The 18,544-nt window shown below is 38.7% G+C and overlaps 1 long non-coding RNA gene across 1 annotated transcript in view; it reads left to right on the plus strand.

Annotated features, from left to right (window-relative positions):
• The window catches only part of LOC114057708, a 65,001-nt gene extending 47,555 nt beyond the window's left edge, over nt 1-17,446 (plus strand). The window contains exon 3 of the long non-coding RNA XR_003571284.1: nt 17,354-17,446. This is a non-coding gene — a long non-coding RNA (uncharacterized LOC114057708). The remainder of the gene's footprint in view (nt 1-17,353) is intronic.
• Nucleotides 17,447-18,544: the final 1,098 nt, after the last annotated feature.

Consider the following 18,544-nt stretch of genomic DNA (forward strand, 5'->3'; position numbering starts at 1 on the left):
TAGAAAGCGTTATTAGCTATCTGCTGGTTGACAAGGGGGCAGGATTAGGTTTCTTTAAGGGAATTACACTTTTGATGACCCCGCTACATATAAAACATGTTAGCTAATGGGGGTGCAGAGGGGGCAGATTTAAGTGTTTGATCAGGAAATCCTGCATGAGCATATTGGATGGAAATTTGATTAGTAACCTTAGTGACAAGGGGATCAGATCCACTCTCCACGTACAATCAGATCTGGCAGTACATGCTTTTTTGTCTCTTTGAAGGAAGGGAACATTTGTACAGAATCAAGGCAGCGTATTGGATAATTTAAAAAGCTGTTACATATTGAAACCTGGAAAATCACCTTTTTTGTTTTATTTTGGAAATATGCTTGCAGTTATCTGGGTGTGTTTTTTCTTACCAAAAAAAAAAAAAAAATGGAGAGAGGAGTAAGGTTTTTAGCATTTACAAGAAATATTTTATAGAAAATGGCCTTTTTCTAAAACTATTTGTATTTTACCTCAGTGTTGGAAGAGCAGATTGACAAAAACAATACTTTTATCTATACTTGCCTAATACTTGTGCAACAATATCAATATGGTTTTATACTGGTTGTAAGCACCATATCTGTTGAGAAAGCTGATATAGTTTTGAAAGCCAGTTTATTTTTTTAGATCATTAAAGCATACTATCAAGTTTTTAACTAACGTGTTAAAAATAAATATTTCTGTGTTTTGATAGCAAAGCTCCTTTTATTTGTGTTTGATTTTTGAAGGGAGCTCCAACTGGCTGTAGAAATCAGGCCTCCCTTTTCCTTGGTGAGAAGTGTAAATTGAGGATGATAATGTGGTGACACTGACTCTCACGAGCCAAGCATCTGGCCCCAAGTGTTTGTTTTATAAAGAACGGAGGCAAAACCTCCTGGTCTGCAGTACCTTGTGAGTGAAAGGGCCACTGTTGCCTGTGGCTGCACATGGATTTTAGTGCAGTATCCCAGTTGTATTTTGCTCCCACTTTTGTGCAAACACAGGGAGGATAAAACAGCTCATGAAATGCTCGTGTGTTCCTTGGCTGGGAAGAGATGAGTGTCCTCTGCTCCAAGTGAAGAGCAAGCGAAGTCCGATATAGGGAATTTTGCTGATAATCCTCCTCCACACAGAGTAGAAGACCAGGTTCAAATGCTGGCTCTGCTATTGACCTTAAACAAGTCACTTCCTATCTCTTTGCTCCCTCTTCTGCTGCCCTACTCTGTTTTGATTCCCAGTTACCCAGGGTGGGGTGAGGGCTTGGAGCATCTACCACATGACAGGTCAGCATTCTGCATCAGTGTCTGTCCGACTGTGGTTCTGTGTCAGGATGCTGCTGTATTATAAATAAGATTTAGTTATCACAGGAAATCCTGGCACCTGGCAATGCAGGCCATTCCTGTGCTTTAGATTGGGTGGAGGCTTCTGCTCTCCCTTACTTGGGATTTTCATGTTTTTAAGGACAATAGTATGGAAATTCAGGACATGAAATCAGCCTCAGAGTTTGAAAAGGAAAAGCACGTCAGATTTTCCAGCGTGTTGTGGAAAAAAGTACTCAGAGTAACCTTTTTATATAAAGTCCACTGCTAGAAGTAATTAAGTAATAACATCTGATGACACAAGGACTGTCATCTGTTTAAACTCAAAAAACTGGAAAGCTCAAGGAGCCCAGATATCAGATAACAGGAGTGTCTGTGTTGTGGAGCTTCTCAGCAACTCCACTCTTGAGGTGGATGTGAATTAACAGTTGAAAATGCTATTCTTTTTAAAAGCCAAACATTCAGGGCAAAGTAGACAACTAGCATGGGAATGGGGTCAGCAGCCACAGAGCTCAGACTGGCATCGCTGCTCTGCTACAGGGGGACAGCTTTGCCTCTCTCCACACAAAAGCTACAGGAGGATCAGGCCCTGCATTGGCTGTGCTGGCACCTATACATAGTCTTGGGACACACTGAAGAATTTGCAATTTATTTGCTAAAAGTAGTTAAATGAGTATTAGTCTTTCCAGCGAGTTTGATAGCATTATTTATTTTATACAAAAGTCTCGTGAGAACAGACAATACTTTCATTGTAATTAATTCACCTAATACTTTAAAAATTACACATCCAGCAGTTTAAAGCTCCTGCCTTTAAGATACAGTAAATGTTTGAGCTTGGTTTCTTTTTCATTTACTACTTGATGTCAAAATACTTAGAATTGTTTTCTCCTTATAGCTAATATTATTTTTTTTTTCTTTTTAATACTATGGTCCTAATTGCAGAGAGTTATAAAGGAATGACAAAATAGAATGGAAAAAAAGGTTCTGATCGGATTATAAAGGCTAACAACTAACCAGCAAAGTGGAACTTTTTTTTAACACCATCCAATGATGTCACCAGTTTGAGGTTTCTCTGGGACTTTATTAAAATGTTTGTGACAGAGCCAATGTAAACCATCCTAAATCTAACACAGAGCTGAAAGGACTGATTTTAGGGAATGCAAAGATATGGATCATTGGGTCTGTCGAAGCGGCATCTTGAGCCAATTATTGGTGTCATCTTGAGCCAATTTAATCAATCCAAGGGGGACTCAAAGGGGGTGGGGGTGCAGGGTTGCAAGTGTTGGTCAAACATTCTGGCAAAAACGGATTTGTTGTAACAGCAACCAATCTCTGGTGTGTTGACTGACTTCCTATGGCTCTGGGTTTGTGCACACTGTAAATAACTGATCAATCACTGGAGCTGCTCTTGGGCTTTTAATTGCTGGGTAAATTGGTAGATTATGTGATTGTATGTGCACAAATGTGAGCTTGAATTTATTTAAGACACTTCTAAAGGGGAGGTAATTTAGCGTAAAAGAACCTGAAATACCATACAGTGTTGCTTTCAAAATAGTAAAATATACAAATATATTTCTAAAGAGTAACATCTACTGACATTATCAGAGTCTGATCTTGTACACAAGTAAGCTTGAGAGTTGTAATTCCTATAATATAAACTACTCACAGGGGCTACTCAAGTCGAGGAGAGCTAATCTCCAGCACAATTGTGAGCAACAGAGAATTGAAGTCACAAACTCTTAAACCTTACTAAAGTGATTTTGTTTTATCCTGTCAGATCCATAGCAACAGTTTTTAGACAGAAATTCTACTTGGAAGATGATTTAATTTAAATTCTACTCAAAACATCTTTTAAAGATTTTTCGTTTGTTTTTTTGCTTTAATGTTGTGGTATGATTAAGAGAGTTTGTATGAGTTAAAATCCCACAAACTCTCCCTCATTCAGTAACTTCTGTAAAAACTGAGCAGGGAATCTCCCTCATCATTGGGATTTTTCCCCTCAATGAACATTTGCAAGTCAAGGTACTACACATATTCTGTTGTTGTAACAACATATACAGTTGTAATTTATAATGCATCTGGGCTTGGACATAATTGAAATTTCTAGTCAGAAATGTTTCCTAGTAGTTCTGCAATTTGCATCTTGCATAACTTTAAAGGCAGAGAAATGGTTTATGTCTATGTGTGAACTGGCAGAATGAAATATAAATAGATATAGGTAGCAGTAAGGACAAACAGTAGAAACAGCATATAAATCCATTCATATTAGGATAAAAATACATTTCTTACATGTGAAAAATGCAGTATGTGTATTTTAAGTATGTCTCATAAAGATTATCTATCAAACTAAATCAGTGAGAAGGGGATATTTGCTTTGGACAAAATGCCTTGGAAAAGAAATTTACGTGTTTTGGAACTGTTAACACTGCACAAGTTATGTCACTGCAGCACAGACACGACTGAATGCAAGGAGATGGAATGTGAGATGAGCCGATAACACAACAGCTCACATTTAAAGCAGTACACATTCAACTTCCCTCTTGCATCTTTGCTGCTAAAAAAATGGCTCTTTGCTTTAACATATCCCAGCAGCTGAGGAAAAGAACACTCAGGTAAGTGTCCAAAACCCACCTCATCTACCTTACTGCATTCACCCAGGGCCTGTTCTTTCCCTTCAAGAGGCCTTTCTTGCCTGCTGCTGAATGCACATGTGAAAACAGCAAGGAGCACATTGAAGAGCGTTTGCAGTGTGTTCACTGAGCTCCCCACCCACACCATCCCTTCATCCCACGGTGCTTAGTGCACATTTCCCTCCACAATAAAGAATGGCAATCTCCAGTGGGGCAGGCAAAGGGCACTCGCTGCTCTGTGTGCTGGGGTTGCTTCAGATCAGGGGAGCACAGCCCTGCAGCAGCACAGGGGAAAGGGGTGACAGCACAGCAACAGCATTAAATAAAAGCAAGGTGAGTCGGAAGCTAAATGCTTCAATCATTTGAGATTGGACCTTTCAAACAGCTTCTGCAAAAGTGTTTGTTTGTTTGGCGCTGAATTATTTCTGTATTTCATCAGCAGAAAAATGTTGATTTTAAGTTAAAGATGCAAGGTATGCCAGCTTACAGGAATCACATATAAATTCCCACTCTTCAATGCATTCACAGCTCAAAAATACTATTAGTGTTTAATTTTTCAGTAAAGGAACATTTTTCTTATATTTATAAATAGTATTATAGTTTCTATCACTTCTATCCAGTGTACCTTTTCATCTTAGACGTAGCAACATATTTGTGATGGTTCAACCTCAGCTATAATCTGCAGGCTCTAGGTCTGTAATTTATTATTTGCTCTAAAAGATCAGGTCCAGAGTTTAAACGTCCCTAGCTGAAAGTTTATACCAGTCAGGACAGAAAATTATTCTCTATGCCTAGGTTGAAGTACATTACTTCTTTATTGAATTAATTTTGATAAGGATCATAACTTTAAACTAGGGGTGAGGTGCTGGCTTTCTACTAGGATTGCTTGAAGCAATTTTCATCTGAACATTTTTGTAGAGTTATTGAGTCTGGCAGGTCTGAACTTTATGAGAGAGTAACTTTCTCCACAACTTAAAAGAGGTTGGACATTGATCCAGGCAAAGGTTTACCATATCCCATGTCTGTAGCCAGAAAAATTTGCACTGCATACTGAACAAATAACTACAGAACCAAATTAAACACATCTTATGAGCTTTTAAAAGAAAAGCAATGCTGGCCCTTTCCCTGAGGGATCCATCAGGGAACTGAATTAATATGACAGATTTACTTCTTTTTTGTTTGTTTGAAGTGGAAGTCTAAAATGATTTTTGGTCAAGGAGGAATTAGTCCACTAAGTATGTATACATGAGTCTACTGAACCATGTATATTCAGTGACAAATTTTATATCTCTATCAGATTGGAAAAACTTGGGCTTCAAAAGCTGGTAAAGATGTTAATCCTACAGTGATTGTTCCCCCCTGATTGGATTAAAAGGCCTAGGAACAACAGAAGGAAATTACAGATTTCTGAGAAGTTAAAAAGCAGCTAAGAAAGAAGAAAAACATTCAGCTTGAGAAAAGCAGGTTCCAATAACTGTTCTGTTGCCTTGAGTCAAACACTCAGAGTTTGTGCAAGACTATAAACAAGACATCCTCTGGGAAAACTACAGTTTAAGTGACTTACCTAGAATTACATAAGAATTCTGTGGCTCAGATTGGATTAGGAATAATTTATTTGGGTGAGAGGTGACTGTTTTTCATCCACTTTGTTTTGCATTTCCTATGTTACCTCTACTTTTTCCAGAGTAAGAGAAGCAAGAGGCTCTCATCTAACACCCTCGATCTTACAACTGCTCAAAACCAGTAAATAGTTTCTCAGTGTAACATTTTGAAATTTCAGAGCAGTTTCTATTATACAAAGGCTGAAACTCCACTGTGCTTTTTTTTTATGTTATGTTATAATGTAAAAGATTCATCTTCTAAATCTTAATTTTCAATTTTTTGGCTACCCCTCTCTCATGCCACTGAGTCCAACAACAGGAATAATTTCAATGATAAATTTTGCTTTCATTTTTATTTTGCTACTTTTCCTATTTTCTGTCCTGGAAAGTGAAGAGTAGCAACTGGAGAGACCGTAATCTGTAACAAAGTCCCTCTACATCTACAAAACTTTCTTCTTTTGAAAGAAGAGGGTTTTTTCAGCCTTAACAGCATTCCTTTCATATTCATTTTTTATCGTTTCAGTTCTATCATTTGTTAATTTGAAAAATAAAAATACATTTCTTTTCTACTACAAGCAAACAGCAAGAAATCTACACTCGCTTTGACAGTATTAATTGTATCAGAATAATCCTGAGAGCTGGAACACTGCAGTAGAAAATACAGTTACCATTTAAACTTATCACTAAAAGCTTCGTCTTGCCCCAAGAGCAGAGAGGAAGAAGGAAGATATTCTGATTTACTGCAAAAGGTAGTAGAAACCTGTTACTACTCAATGGATTGGTATCTGTTGGTGTGCAAGAGCATAAAACATGGCCCCCCAAGCAGCTAATAGGATTATAGAGAATCCTAAGAAGATTCTCTTTCGAAAGAGATAATTGGTGGGCATACACCGAATATGACAGAGGTCCATACAAAATTTTTAATAATATCAGTTCACCAGGAGCGTTCATTTAGTGTTTGAGATGCCCTGAGCAGTTCTTCACACGAGAGCTCATTTGGGAAATCAGTGCTACCAGACTGTAAGTCCTGTTTCTCTGGTTGTTTCATGTCCTCAAGGCCTGTTCTCTCAGCCTTTGGAGTTTGCCCCGTGCTCGGTGCCCCTTGCGATCTCTTTTCTGGCACCTGTGTGAGCTTTTCCTCCATTGTAATTGGTCTTCAGGACTAATGGACCTGTGTGAGCAAATTCCTAGGCCAGCATCTCCATTCCTAGCCTGTCTGTAGCTGTGGGGAAGTAAAACAAAAGCTGGTAGAGTATCTCTGAATCCCAAATCACATGGACTATTTACGTGTTTCCCCATTAACTATGGGTTGGCAGTTCTTAGTGATTTTGGTATCTTTTTCATACATTTTGCCATTTTGGCTCTCACTTTTCTTCCTGAACGAAGCATGATCTGGTGACAGGCAATAAAACCCCACTGCTGTTACTTATCATTTCATAGGACCACTTGCAGGTCATCATCTGATCTTCACAGGGCTCTGGCTGGGCAGTTATTTTGGCACTGTTTTCTACCAGCCCTACCTACGTGAGCACATGACTGGTCTCACACCTCTATTGTCCTCTGCCCCAGGGGTTAAAGGAGGCAAAAAGGCCTTTTACTTTTATAGTATATTTTCAGTTCTCTCATTTCTGATACTGAACACAACTAACATGACATGAAAGGGGTGTGATGTCTCCCGAAGAGAAGACTGAATGAACACCAAGGTATGCGTTCGATGTTACTTCTTCATCCTTATTTTTTATTATACCTAAAAATATGTGTCAGTGTTCTTTTTTGTAGCCTTTTATTTCTATTTCTTTATCCTTGCATTGTTTTTTTTCTGATGAAACATAGCTATAATGTCTAATATCCCATTAGATGGAAAGGGTATTTCGTGTGCTCCTGGGGTGATGTTTCAGTCACTGACAATGCTGTCCAGTAATCCAAAGAAGCAGTTTTGCTCTTTTCCTTTCTACCTAAATAGTTTACCCTCTATTGCTGCTGAGAACCATTTCCAAAGTGATCCACTGAATTTCTTCAACCCTTTTTTCCTACTGCCAGGCATTGCCTTAGTTTGAGGTGGTTGCTGCAACGTTGTTGATGTTTGGGTTAGTTTTTGTGAGCTCTCTCTCTCTTCTGTCTCTATTCTTACAGTATTTTGAATTCTATTTAGGAGATGCTGCATCAGAGCTGGCTGCTCCCAGAAACTCCATTCTTGGACAGCGTGAATTTCTTTATTTGGCAAAGGTTCATTTCTGGATTTTCTTATATCTCTTTCCAAAAGTTTTGTCCTGAATTTCAATAATTATGGGATCTTTTGTCAAAGATTCACCCCTTCCACATAACTGGCTTCTTAGTTTATGATTAGCAAAGTCTTTTATCACCATCTTTTTCTATTTTTCTCTGTTTTTCTTTATATCCTTCAGCTCAGGTTTTCTCATGCTTCTTTAATGCAATTAACTAATTGCTAGCCTGCTCCTCTTGATTAGCACAAGCACCTTAAAGCTCCTGCTATCAGCAGCTCCGATCAGTGCTGGCTGTTCTCCTTTCAGCTGCAGATTTGGAGCACAGCTGTGAGGACATCTGTGGGTTGAGGGCTCTGGCTGTCCACACCGGGCAGGAGCTGCGTCCCTGTGGCAACTGAACCCCACTTTCAGTCCCTGCCTCTGGGCCTTCCAAAACCAGGCCTTTGTTTTGGGAGAGTGATTTTAAAAACAGTTGTGCCTTTTGATCCTTTGTCAAGGTTTAGTTTCTGTAAACTATTCTGATATATAAGAGGTGATCTTGTTGAGAGCCTGAGGAAGCAACTCAGATAAAAGCACTGTGTTCATTTATAACAATGATAGTGATGGGTCCTGTGAGATGTAGTTATGGTAGCAAACACTTCCCATAAAAGGAGAGTCCAATTTTTTTTTTTTTTTCCCATGGTGCATGAGATCAAATGGAGAATGCTCAGCACTTCACTTGCCACTGAGCAGCACTGACCCTCTATGGACATCTGGGACAAAGCTCTCAGGCACACGGTGGGATTCCTGGGCCTTCCTGGGCAGGACCAGGAGCTGCACTTCAGTGATCCTTGTGGGTCCACTCCAACTCAGGATATTCTGTGTTTTGATGACAAAAATGGAGTTGAATTCTCTTAAAAGTCCCGTTCCCACTTGTATTATTGAAAACCAAGTCCCTTTAATTCCACTTTCTAAAGGCAGCCAGAGGTTTCCCCAATGTCAAATTTCCTCCGTTTTGCTGAGGATTTCCTCTGTGTTTATGCCAGAGCAATCTGTCCAGTGCATATGCATGTGCACAAGGGAGAGGAGAGCAAACCAAGGCACTGGCTCTTGCTCTCCATTAATGCTTCTGCTTCCTCAGACCTCTGTAAAAGAGGAGAAAAAAAAATTACCTGCCATGAATATTTTTTTAAGGTACTAAATGTAAGATGATAGCTAGAGAAGTGGAGTGAGATGGTTTATGGGTGTTTTCTTTTCCCTCTGTAATAAGGAATTGGTTCATCATAAATGAGAATGGTAATTTCTATTGTTTTAGCACAAATCCTTTCTGTTGCACCAGAACATGGATTTTCTTCTAAGGCAGCTGCAATGCTTTTCTCACAGACAGATGTTGAGCTCAGTCCTGGTGCACAAGACACTTCAAGCCCTCTGAATTTTGCAAGTATTGTTACTGCATTCTGTTTTCCCAATAAACAGACAAAAAGCAGTTTGAAAGTCTCTTAGTACTTTACATGAAGAATTTTGGCAAAAGTGGAGCATATTTATTTGGCTCTGACAAACAAGTTGCTTTTATGCAGGCATTTAGCCTTTATCTTTTAATTTAATAATTAAATTTTAATTTTGAAGTTCTTTATCTTTCCATTCTGATGGTTCAAACTTAACTTTGCTGATAGTGGTTTTCTCTTAGTGCCACCATATATTTTGTATAGAGTGCAGAAAGCCAAGTTCTTCCCTTAACACAGTTGTTTGGATTTATAACATATACTAATATTGTATTATTGATGTTTGTAAGACTGGTTTTCATGTTTGGAAGCTATCACTGCATTTGATTTTAATTTTGCTCTGCTTTTTGCCCTCTACTACAGATTAATGCAGTGTTTAGGAGAGGCAGCAACTAGTTTAATGACACTTAAATCTCAGCCCAGATTAATTATAGCATAGTAACATTTTTGCCCTAGTAACAGCTGAAGTGGGTTGTGTCAACAAGATGGAATTTGACTCACTTGGGCTGGAGCACCCCTTTTTAGGGCTGCATGTGAATGATTAGGGTTACAGAGAACATGTGGACAGTGAGTGTGTATTACTGCGAACTCGGCACTGGATGAAAAACATCTGCCTTATTAAGCATCCTTTCAGAGACAACCATCCAAACATGCCTTTTGAAATCAGCATTCTTGATTTTTTTTTTTTTTTTGTAGCAGCCAAGGTGAGCATAACTTTAACCTTCCCAGTAAACCATTCCTAGGTGTGATGCTGGCAGGGATGTGAACCTTAAAGACTGGATATTACATTATCTGTAGTATCTGCATCCAGTCAGCAACTGGAATTCATGATCTGCCAGGGAAACATCAGAGTGCTCTGCACAGCCATGATTTTACAGAGCTGCTGAAAGATTGTGCTCTGGAATTAACTACACCACTCGCTGTGTGGGGTGGTGTGCACTGGGCAGACCACCAGTCACGCGTAGAATCTGCCACCCCACAGTTTTTATTTAGAAAAATCACCAGCGATTAACCTTTAGCATTTCTATATCAAAAGATTTTCAGAAGGATTTGGAAGCTAATGGGAGAAAGCAAAATACTTCCAAAAATTTCTTTAGGTGTATGTCTGTACTTAGAAACCTGAAACTTGAAAGCATCTTCAAGCATAAAGCACTTATACCAGTTATCTTAATTGACTTTCTAAATCACTCCACAATCTGTTAACTTCAATCACTGGTGCTCCAGCACTGAACTGCAAGACAGTCTCCCCTTGGTTCTGTGCACCAGTTTTGGCATGAATAACTTTGTAGCTCTAGTCAGTCTAAATGCCACCAGATCAGAGCCTTTGAACACTGGTTTTTTTTAATATTCTATTATGGGTAAAAATAAAATTAAATGTCAGTGACAGAGAAGTCTAACTTAAATCAACTTCCATAATCAATAATAAATTTCAGTGACAACGGCAAACCCTGGTGAGAAAATTCTTGTGATTCACCAACAATGTAAATCTCAGGCACCCTATCACTGTTAACAGAAGATCCTGTTCGAGGCCATTGCAAAGTGATCCTGCTTGTTTACATTTCTTATTAAAAAACAACTGATAGAATGAATCTGAAATTTATCTTACCCGTTAAGGACAAGCCTCAACAATGTCAGCGTGTTCTCACATTTAAGCTCTTGTGAAAAAATAGATAGAAAATGAACTTCTAACACAGTCCATGTTCACACCAAACTCTCCTTGATACCAACCGCGTGACCTGGTGGCAGTTACTTGGACATGATTTAGTTGGTGTCAGCAGGATTTGGGCACATGGCAGAAGGCAGGAGTCCTTCAGACATGCCCTTAAGAGCAGGTTTATTTTAGCACTGAACTGCTCAATGCTAAACCCATGCTTAGATGCTCTGCTGCAGCCAAGTACTGAGCAGAAGCCTGCTCTGCTGTACAAATCACTAAATACAGAACTCTGATGCCAGATTAATGTACAGACTTTTCACTTGAAACCAAGGTCTATCCAGTGCTGGCCCAGCCTTCACCCTTTGCTTTTCAGATAGGTATTTTTACTGTGACATTTAGGACGGCAAAGCTTAACGCTGCTGGGAATGCTAAAATGTCGATAGCTGCTTTGAAGCAGAGATTTGTAATATTTTAGTGGTGGTTATTACCAAGAAACAGGAGCTGGAAGGTGCAGGCTAAGGCTGTCCTAAGAGAACAGCTGATTTCAGAAATATTTTTACTATCTTTCTCATGAGAACTGCACACAGTTAAGTTTTAAGCTGAAAAGGAAGTGATTATTCTTAAGAAAGGAGTAAAATCTATTCAGGACTAGATATTTCTGGAAGTGTGAGGAGAAGCTGTGATTATTGCTTGTGGTACCAACTGCAGGGAATGTGTCTGAGCCAGTTCTCTTTAAATCCAGGCCTTCAGTGGGAGTTAACTGTGAACAATGGTGTCTGGAGAGTGTGCCCCACATATAAGGCCAAACCCTCTCATGGTACAAACCGGCAAAGCTGTGCTCATGTCTTTCTAATTCAAAATTTGCTTCAGCAAGTGTGTTAGAACTGGCTTTATTTTTTTTTTTTTTTTTTTTGCCAGAGCTGAGCCCAAGGAGAGAGCTCATCAATCCTAGAAAACAACATTTCTACTTACGGTCCCTGTTTCATTTAAATAGAAAAAGCCCTTTGGAGAGATACAGAAATAAAGGCAGAACAAAAGACCCTCAGGTTCAAAATCCAAACCCTTGCTCTCAGTCACAGAGAAGAAAAGCTGCCCCTGTGTTTGTATTTTCTGTGTCATGCATGAAATGTTTCAGTGGCTATTTCAGGCAGAGCCAGTGTTAACTTTGCTGGATACCTGAGAATAAAAGAGGCCGGGGTTTGCTGCAGGAGTGAGTGACAGGAACACGTGGCTGTAACCCTAAACAGTGTTGGGAAGGCCTTTATCCAGAAGCCAAGTTTACAGATTTTGCAAAGACGTTAAACAAACACTGTTACTTTTAACATAAACACAATTAACTAACATAAATATTTAGGCAATTTTCTTTTCATTTCACTCAATGCATATACTGCACATGAATCAGAGTTTACCCTTAAACAGTTGGCTTTAGGATACCATTATCGCTCTTATCAATAATTAAACTTCTCTGGAGCAAATAACTTCCTTGCTCAGCCCAAAGACATTTCTTAAACTTACTACTTGCTCCAAAGGACTTCAGGATTTGTTCAGCTTCTTAGACTGATGAGCTGTTAGACACAGACAGTTCCTTTCAAGGGTGAGATAGACGGGGTGTTTTTTTCTTGCCATGCTCAATCTCCAACTATTCCAGCAGGACAACAGAAATTTTGCCGTGTGAAAATTGCTACTGTCCCAGCAGTTGGGGTCATAGTCAGCCCCACTGAATTCAATGAAGACTTTCAAGTTGCATATCCCTCCTACATGTGATTTACCGAGGCTGCAGAGTGGGAACTGAGCCTTGTAAAAAATCATGTTTTATCCAAGGAAGGTAAGCATCTCCCACAGAAGATACTCCTTACTTGATAAACCTTTATGAATTTAATCCAACAAAAAGCAAAATTTTTACAATGTAAAAATTTGTACAAACTAAGGCACAGACTTTATACAAGTCAATCAGTCCCATAAAAACCACCAGTTCATAACCAGCATGATGAGAAGAAATCTGAAATTCAAGTACATCAAGAATTCCCCTCTTTATTCTACAGCAGAGATGTCACTTCTTTCCTTTTCCTGTTTTCCTTACCCTGCCAGGCAAAGTTGCTATTTCATTTAGCTCTGTTATTCAAATATTTCTCTTTTCCTTCTTGCATGCTACATGGTTATTGAGTGTCTCTGCAGGCTCGGGTGTTTTGCACTCATCAGAAAATGCCTCACTGCCGAGGAATGACAGGGAAAGAATGGAAGTCACTCGCAAAGCATAAAAAGGCAAACAAACATCCTCCCCGATGTGCCCTTACATGGCTCCAATAGCCAATTGTCCTGGAATAGTATTATCCATGATACCACTATACATGGAGAGCTTCAAATGTTTCCCAGTCAATAGCTAAGCAGCCCTGACTCTGATTCCACAGGGAATGGGGGATTTCTCCACATCAGGTAATGCAATGAGGGTCATTTCATGGGACAGATAAAACAGAGAATTTCAGGCTGTCTGGATTCAGATAATTCCAGAACTGAGGGACAAAGCTGACAAGGAGCTGACATTCAGCATCTGTTCACAAAGCTGTCTATCACTTGCTATCAAAGAGCTGAACATCCTTACTAAATTCAAAAGAGTCGAGTTAGAAGGATGGTCATTCCAGCATTCGAGAGCAAGGGAAAAGGATGAAAACACAGCAAGCATATATTTATCTTTTGTTTCTTCTGCAAGATACTCCTTGAGCCAAAGGCACAGGATATCAAGGGGGTTGCAGCTTATTCAACCTCTTCCCCTGATATGAGCAGATTTGGATTAAGATGGCATATACACCCCTGGTTCACCGATGGAATTAATCACTTGGGCATAAGATAGTGAGAGTTTTAATAAATAATTAAAAAGTTCAGTCTCGTTCCTCAACTTCATTCCGTGGGCACATAAAATCTGTGTACATTATTTACACTGATAATCTCCAGGAGTTATTATGGTTCCATGAATCTACTCATGTGGTATCTTCTATCTTGTCAAAATTATCAAAATAAATTAAATACAGAAGCCATATGATACACTTAAATGAAGTCCATAGTCTTATCTTGTCCCCTAGTTCTTCATACAGATGGAAGGACTGAGGAGGAAAAGGGCTATCAATGTGGAAGCTGTTTTGGAAAAAAAAAGAGAAAATAAATGGAAACAACTTCTGTGGTTGAACTGATTCTCTTGTTTTCTGAGACACTGCCAAATCACATTTGAAGATACTCAGAGCTTTAAAACTGTCTTGGGGAGCTTGTTGAAGTCTATCAATTTTTTAGGTGACTAAGTATGGACATGAGTTCTTAGACAGATGGTAAATATCCTTTTTTACTTTGTATATCTACATATTCCTTCCAGTTTAAAGTTTGGTGAAAGACATAAAGGAAATGTGGACTTCTGTATTAATAATATCAAGCAGTGACCTAGTTAAAATCAGTGTATAAAGCCCATCTCATAGTGGATGTTTTTCTGTTGGTTTCTAGTAATTCTAGCTCAGGCATACATTGGAGTAATAAGGAACTATAATAGAAATAAATCAGAATATGTATATTCTACAAGATCTTGTTTACTCTCCAAAGCAGTGTTTAAAAAGAGTTCTCACATAGACACAATTAAATTATCTTTGAAATCTATTATGTTTAAACAGGTGAGTTTTGTTGCAGGAGAATATTAGAGTCCTTTGTGCAGTGTGACTGGAAAAATGTTTTTTAAGAAATGTATTTGCAATGCTGGAAACATCCAAGATCCCTTAGCTGGGGCTGGTTTCACTAGAACTTCCAAGATAGTCTCTGACTGGATGCAAATCAGGAAATAAAAATCTGTGGCATCACTTTATGTTTGTGGGGAAAAACATAGACAGGAATTTGATTTACCAATGTCACTGTAAATTGTTGTCTTCACACATCCTACAGTGTAATAATCCAAGAGTAAACCTCAGCTGGACTACACACCTGCTCTGAGAGCTGTGTTGATAGTAACAACCATTTGAATTGTCTTCAGCTCCTTAAGTAAATTCCTCTGAGCCATTTCAGGTTATTAAACTGATGTACCCAGTAGATATAGCCCTAAAAACCAGCTATATTTGTTTTCTGAACATCTTCAGAGGTTGTGAAATACAGATGTTTTAATTTACTTCTGTTGTATTTCCATGTTCTCTCCACACAGGCCAGATTCAGCATGTCCTATCTGTGATGGCTCAATCTCTCATGACCACAGAAATATCCAAACAGCACAAGGTTTTGTAGCACCAGGCAGTGTGTTTAGAATCAGAGAAATAACTGAGAAACAATACAGAGGAATATGAGGAATATCTATTTTTAGAGGCTAAAGTATATTTGTATTTAATTACACTGTGTTTCTATCTTGTGCAATACATATTGCCTCCAAAGATGAAAAGAAACAAGCTGGAGGACATTTAAACGTGGTCATCTGGTGTGAATGTTTTAGGCAACTAAACTCTGCCATTAGGATTTCTTTCCATTCTCACGTGGCATTCAATATTGGAGGAAGCAAAATAGCTCTGTGTGGTTGTAGTCTATCCAATATCAGTGTGTTACTGGGAAGTTAAAATCTCATCTAAACCAAAAATGTAAATCTGCCAGACCTCCCAAGAGTACTGAAAGCTTCTTTTTCTCTCCCTGTGATTTAAAGTGTGGAAGAGATAACATCACTTGGTTTGTATCTGGGAAATCATTCTTTCTGCTCATTCCTAAAAAGTTGTCCCTCTTTCAGCTTCTTCTTCAAAGAAGGATTGCTTTTCTGAACCCTCTTAGTTCCTTTTTGAGCTTTCCTTTCATAGCTGAATAAAAATTAAGGTGTGCAGATACAGAAATTATGTAGGATCCTGTCAGTTTACCTTATAAGGTCCTGTCATTTCATCTGTCTTTTTTTTTTTTTTTAATGTTTTCATCTAGTCCCCTTTTAAATTCCATTTGTGAGTGAGGAAATTAAAATATCCACAGGTGTGGGACTTTACATTTTTTTCGTAAATATCACATGCATCTCACTTTACCTGGATGATGTTATCCAGTTCAGCTTTCTGGAGGTAAATTAGGAAAGGCTGAGAAGGAGAAAACAAAGCATGGCGATGAATTGATCACATCATAAAGCACGCTTAGATCACCTTCTGTTCTTCCCTTACCAATGATTCTTGAAAACATTTTGGTGACTTATTTTAAAATATTTAATCCAGAGAATTATATTCTCTAATATGTTTTCACCTGATCAGTAGATATTAGGTGAAATTAGCAAATATGACGTGGAGCAAAAATTCTTTGAGTTCTTCGGATATGTTTTACCTACTAGGAATGTTTAATAGAAAGATACTACTGAGGACTCAGGGATTAGATTAGTAAATGCCATTGGTGAAAATTTAGAGGTCATGTCTAACTAAATACTCTGAGAAATTTGTCATATGAGTAATTTATTCATTATGCACAGAATATAAGCAACTAACTTTCTATTACAGTGGTGATTGCTGATCTCCAGAATACAAGCAGTTAGTCATTTGCTGAAGTTGGGGTAATTCTGAGGTAATTCTTGGGAGTTACTTCTACTTCAAGAAGTGGATAATTTCCTAGGCAGTTGTTCCGTTGTGACAGCACAAAGTTTGAGTCTGGCTGGAGGGCATGTGATTTAAGATTACATTTGCTTATGCTGTGGTATATATTTGATGGTTAATTCATCAGAAGAAAACACGTTTGGTGGGTGAGTGCTACAAGTCTGTTATGAGGTGAGCTGTCATTTAAGTGCATGTTCCCAGCAAAACACCCCACCACTGCTCAACACAGCAGTGCTGACAAGAAGCCTAAAAGCAGTTTGTTGATGTAGGTCATTCAATTCACAGCGCTGAAAAAGTTATGTCAGCAAAGGATTTTTATAATGGTATAATTTGCATCTCCCTTAAGGGTGCAAATGTGCTTTGTTTCTTTGAGCTCCCGCTGCTCTGTGCAGGCCAATATCACAAGAGGCAAGGCAAGGACCTGGCTGGATTCTCTTCTTTTCCTTCTGACCTTAAGGGCAAGGACTTGTGTGTCTAAATCAGAGGAGCATGAGCATGACCCCCTCCTGGAATGAGGCGAGGGAAGCACAGCAGGAACACCTTTGGCAATGTGGGATCTGCTTGTAGGAACAAAATGCTATTTTAACCATTTAAAACACAGGAGACTGCATCCAACACAACCCTGTCCCCGGGGACTGACCAGGACAGTTTTAGCCCTTGTAAGAACAAAGCAAGCAGAGGCCTTGCTGCAGGAGCTCAGTGCCCTTTCACAGAGTTCCTAACAAAGGAATGACTTGTTATTTATTTATTTTATGTCTTTAACTAAGCTTTGATGAGAGGTTCCTCAGCTTTTCTGTAGAAGCTGCATTTCCTGTCTGAGATGATAGTATATAAGATGAAGACTGACTCCTTCTCCTGTTTCCTTTCTACAGGCCAAAAGGAGACCCTTTCAAAGAACACAGCCTTTAATCTGGAGGCAAACACATGCCCTGTTTGTAGCCCTCAGCTCTTCTACAATGACTGGTGTCGCTGCTTGCAGGTAACAGTTTTTATCTCATTTAATCCTTTATAGCTCCTTCCTTCACTTGTATTATCCCACAGAGGAATTAGACCCCTTTATGCTGTGCTTCTGCTGTTGTATCCTCATGGCACTGGGGAGAAGGAAACACACATTTAAGCCAATAAATCAGCATTACTTCAGCCTTGTTTTATTCAGCATGGCAATCTTACAGTACATTCGATCTTAAATGAAAGGGTGTTTCATTAGTGGTTTTTAGATACATAAGATCAAATTTTGCACAAATATTCTTTTATTTATTTGTTGTTACTTTATTTTTATATTATTTCTAATACTACTAGTGTTGATAGTAGTAGTGGTATTATTCATTTCATGTGACTCTCAAGATGCAAATCATTAGAGAATTTTTCCACTAAGAAGCCAATTTGATGGTTATTGCAAATAGTGGAAAAAAATACTTGGAACTGCAGAGGATCCTGGGAAAAGCCTTTTTTGGTCATGCTCATATTGACCAGCTGTGAAATAAGACACATTCTCTAGCAGCATGATACCCCTGTGAGAGGCTTTATAGTCTGATGAATAATCATTATCATCCTGTTTATTGGCCAAATGTTACATTGATAGCCTCTAGTTAGATAAGGTCAGAGAAAAATGTAATGTAGGTGGATCTCCCTTCCCCTCCTGCATGCTGACTAACATGGTGCTCGTGTGGCCATCATTTAGAAAACACTTTTTTCCCTCATAACATTTCTTTTCTAGTGATTTTTTTTCTTTGTCTTGAAGTTGTGAAAGCGGTAAATTTGTTTGTATCAGTATCATCGTGAATTATACACGTCAAATTATAACTTTGAAGTTACTTGGTATATTATTTGTATTTTTAAAAATATATGCTCCTTCACCTGTAATCTTAGTAAAAGTCACTGCTCATACACATCAAAGACTTAACCCAGCTCCATTCAATGGTACATTTGCCACTGATTCAGCAGTGGTTGGATCAGGGTCGGTATTTGGAGGAAAAAGATGACAAATGGCTTAGAAAGAGATGCTCTGAACAGCTGAATAATGCAGAAAAGGTAAGTGGAAGGAGTGGCCAGTAGTTCTGAAC

The sequence above is a fragment of the Empidonax traillii genome, unplaced genomic scaffold (assembly GCF_003031625.1).
Source record: "Empidonax traillii isolate 1590-97213 ecotype Southwest subspecies unplaced genomic scaffold, ASM303162v1 scaffold143:size1492093, whole genome shotgun sequence".
NCBI classification, from domain to species: domain Eukaryota; kingdom Metazoa; phylum Chordata; class Aves; order Passeriformes; family Tyrannidae; genus Empidonax; species Empidonax traillii.